The 4,526-nt window shown below is 38.3% G+C and overlaps 1 pseudogene; it reads right to left on the bottom strand.

The window, feature by feature from the left end:
• Nucleotides 1-419: 419 nt before the first annotated feature.
• Nucleotides 420-1,435, bottom strand: LOC105501848 (annotated as a pseudogene).
• Nucleotides 1,436-4,526: the final 3,091 nt, after the last annotated feature.

Raw genomic sequence — 4,526 nt, 5'->3', positions numbered from 1 at the left:
AAGCATTGAGATAAGAATTGTAGATTTTGCAACTTTGCTCTTTTTCACCTAAAAAAGGGGATCTCAGCATATTACTATTATAATAGAATATTTCCAATTTAGTAAAATAAAATCAAACTGCTCAGGATTAAAATGTGCTAATTATTATTTTATTTTAAAACTCTCCTTCAAGGCTGCCCTGTGTACTACTTAAATGGGTGGTATTATAAAAGTTTAACATTTTTTTTTCTGAGTGGAAAGATTTTACATGCCTGTTGGAAATAGAGAAAACACTTTAATTATCTTATAAAATGTTGTTTAGTATTTCTATCTTGTTATTTTTACAAATCAATATCGAACTTTTGGTTAGATGAGCCTCCATGCGATATTCACGTTCTTTTAGGGCTTTTTCTTCCTAATTATTTTTCTTACAGCATTTTTCACATCTTGTCCCTCAAGGTATAAATGAGGGGGGTCAACATAGGGGTCACAACACCATAAAATACAGATATGCTATCATTTTGGTGCTGCTTCTCTGGCATGTGTATACCTACATAACAAAACTACACGTTCTGCACATGTACCCCAGAACTTAAAGTATAATAAAAAAATGCTTTCAAAAAAATACAGAGGTGACTTTACCCTTGTCTTGGGATTCCCTTGACTGAGGTTTCAAGTGCATGTAGGAGACTGTCCCATAAAATATGATGATCACAGTCAGATGGGATCCACAGGTGGAGAAAACTTTGAGTCTGGCCTCTGCAGAGTTGATCCTCAGCACAGCAACCACAATGTGAGCATAGGAGAAGAGGATGAAGGTAAAGGGCAGGGGCAAGGTGAATATGCCAATGACTAGACCGAGGATGAGTCTGCCTGGGGTGTCCGAACAGACAAGCTTCAACAATTCCTGCACCTCATAGGTAAAATGGTTGATGACACTGTGTCCACAAAAATGGGCAGGAGTTGCAATGATTGGTATCAATGACATAAGGAAGGCACTGGCCAGGTCAGCATGGCCAACTGTATGCAGACCTTATTGTTCATAACGATGATGTAGCACAGGGGATTGGAGATTGCAACAAATCTATCATACCATGACAGCAAGGAGAAGACACCCTGTCATCCCCAGAAAAATAGCACTGGTCATCTGGGCATAACAGCTGTTATAGGAAATGGTGGGGTGGTCTCTTAAGCCATTGAACAACATAAAAGGTACTGAATTGCTGGAGTAGCAGATATCAAGGAAGGACAGGTTGCTTAGGAAAAAATACATAGGAGTGTGAAGCCGCCCATCAACTTTAACCACAACAGTAATGAGACTGTTACTAACCAATGTGATCAGGTAGACCACTACCATGGTGCAATAAAAGACAATCTGATATTTTGGATGGTTGGGCAAAACCACCAGGATGAACTCTGTCACTTCACTGCCATTATCAATAACTGGAATATCCATTTTGTTCTATCTGCCAAAAAAGAAGAAGGAATTCAATTCATTTTAATTTGAGAGGCAATTATTGAGTATTTGCTATATCCTCAGTCTCTATATTGGGTGCTATTATGAAGAGATGTGTACAAAACAAGTAATGTCATTTGGATCTTTATGTTTTAATTTGGGAGATAAAACATTCATGTACAGCATAAGATTAATTTGCTAAGTTGCACAATCCATTGTGAGTGTTAATTTCTTCTTCTTTAAAATGAGGGAAGTTGGACTTCACTTTTGAACACTCCTCTTAAAGAAAATGTTCTATCTTATTGTTCAAATGTAATCAGATTCCTGAATCACAGAATTGCTAATTATCCTTTCCCCACTATGGATATTTGTCTCTAGCTGATTCACATCCATGACATAAAATGTGTGCCCAGTTCACTCTCACTTCTTCCTTACCCTGAATATCCAATCAATCACCAAGTCCTATCGGCTCTTCCTCCTACATATATTTCAAATCTACCTATAATGCTTATGTAGTCAGAGCCACCATTGTCTCTCATCTGTACTAATACATGAGTTGCCTAATAGGTCTCCCTTCCTTCATTCGTGCCTCTCTATAGTCTATTTTCCACAGAGCAGCCAGAATCAACTTTAACAAATATACACAATTACAACCATATCCTGTCTATGCTTAAAACCCACTTGAGGGCTTCTAATTGTACTTAGAATAAAATCTAACTTATTACCAAAACCTACAAGACTCTAAATGATCTGACCCCAACCTTATCTTGCACTGTCTTTTCTTGGGCTCATCGTGTTCCAGCCATACTGTCTTTATGAGGTACTCCAAGCTTGTTCACATTTCAGGACTTTTGCACATTGTGTTCTCTGTGCTGGAAATATTCTTCCCACTATTTTCTTGCTTTGTGAACTCTTAATAATCCTTGATATTATATCTCAGCTTAAAAGGAGCTTTTTTTTTTTTTAAACTTTAAGTTCCGGGATACATGTGCAGAACGTGCAGGTTTGTTACATAGGTATACGTCTGCGCTTATCAATCCGTCATGGTTTGATAGGGTTTTAAGCCCCGCACTCATTAGCCATTTGTCCTGATGCTCTCCCTCCCCTCACCCCCCACACCCCGACAGGCCCCAGTGTGTGTTGTTCCCCTCCCTGTGTCCATGTGTTCTCATTGTTCAACTCCCACTTATGAGTGAGAACATGTAGCGTGTGGTTTTCTGTTGAAAATGAACTTTTTAAGAAAAGTCTCCTTTAACACCACCCCTTCTTCCAAATCAAAGTCAGATCTTTTTGTTACAATTGTTCATCTCACCTTGAACTTTTCCTGCATGGCTCTTATCACTGTTTGTATTTATGTATTGGTGTGACATTTAATTTCTGTCTTCTTACTAAATTATAAACTTTGGGACAGAAGAGGCCCTGACTGTCCCGTGCACTGGCTTATTTTCATCACCTCACACAGTGCCTGGCACAAAATATGGGTTTAATACATGTTTGTTGAATGAATCAGTGCCAGTTATTTGGCTCTTCTGTCTTACCTAATGTCAAGAAATTGATTTGACTGAAAATGCATTAAATTGGCTGGAGAAAATAAATGTTTGAGGGTGAAAAGCCTATGATAAGCAACAGGATCTCATGTTTTTCAGTCTTATGAATGCCTTGTAGCTCAGAAATAAACTTCAATGCTTTGCCTTTTTAAAATCCTACAATTTGCCCTTTGCATGGAGGGAAGGTGGTATAGTGAAGTGAGGAAATGAAGATTATTTTAGAAACAGACACAAAATGGTTTTGTTTGTTTGTTTGGCTTTTTTTTGAAACGGAATCTCACTTTGTCACCCAGGCTGGAGTGCAGTGGCACCATCTCAGCTCACTGCAACCTCTGTCTGCCAGGTTCAAGTGATTCTCTTGCCTTAGCCTCCCACGTAGCTGGGATTACAGGCATGCACTACCACACATGGCTAATTTTTGTATTTTTAGTAAAGACTAAAATTACATGTTGGGGTTTCACCATGTTGGCCAGGCTAGTCTTGAACTCCTGACCTCAGGTGATCCACTCACCTCAGCCTTCCAAAGTGCTGGGATTACGGGTGTGATCCACTGCGCCTGGCCAGAAACAAAGTATCTTTACACCTTTTCATCCATCCAAATTTTTATTTACTTTGTTTGGTCTGGTTTTATTAAGTAAAAATCCCATCATAGACCAGCTTATTATTAAAGTCAACATTTTTTTCCTGGATATTCTGTAATATCCAGCCATCAAGTTCTAGTCACAAATCAGAATATTGGGTCTTTATAGTATATAGTTACAGAGACTCATGAGGCGAGTATCAGGTTTTGGTGAGAGCAGGCTGTGGATGGAAAGGTTTGTCTTAGGAGCTGGGCAGCAGGAAGTATCATCCAGGTTAATGGCACAGATAATCTTTTTAGATTCTCTACTCAAGACATACACCATGTCTCAGAAGGCAAAAGACCTTTACGGACAAGTAATTCAGGAAGTAAAGTAATAGATTATAACAGGATCCTCAATAAAATTTGATGCAGAACAAGGAGAGTCTGAATAGGAATCAGAACCAAGGACAGACAATCTAAAAAAAAAACAAAAAACTTAACTGCTGTGCAACTTCTAACTAAAGTTGTTTCTACTCATTGCAGAGTCATCCTACAAGGAGATCCTTGGCTTCCTTTAATGAGAAGTAGAATGCTCCTTTTTGTTCTGTAGATACTCCCAGATTTGTAATCAGAAAACAGAATAAATATGAAGAGAAAACGGTTCTTGAAATAGAGTTATTAGACTGAAACTGAGTCAGAAGTCAGCTAATCTGGCCTTTATGCATTGGTGACACCACAACCCTGGTTTCCAAATAATGTTACAAGAATGGGACTTTCAGGGTACATACTTTTTCAAAGGGTACTAAAGTTTTCTACTAGAATGATGACATATTTTATCATAAAGCCTTAGTTTGGCTTACAGTCTTCACCATCTTATAGTCCTAAAGATTGCAAAACAAACTAAACAAATGCCAACATAAACAGTGGGAAAACAACACGTTTTTGTGTTTATGTGATTTAAATGCATCTCACCAGACTAACC

The sequence above is a fragment of the Colobus angolensis genome, unplaced genomic scaffold (genome assembly GCF_000951035.1).
Source record: "Colobus angolensis palliatus isolate OR3802 unplaced genomic scaffold, Cang.pa_1.0 Scaffold751, whole genome shotgun sequence".
Classification (NCBI taxonomy): Eukaryota; Metazoa; Chordata; class Mammalia; order Primates; family Cercopithecidae; genus Colobus; species Colobus angolensis.
This window is presented reverse-complemented; position numbering and strand designations above follow the sequence as displayed.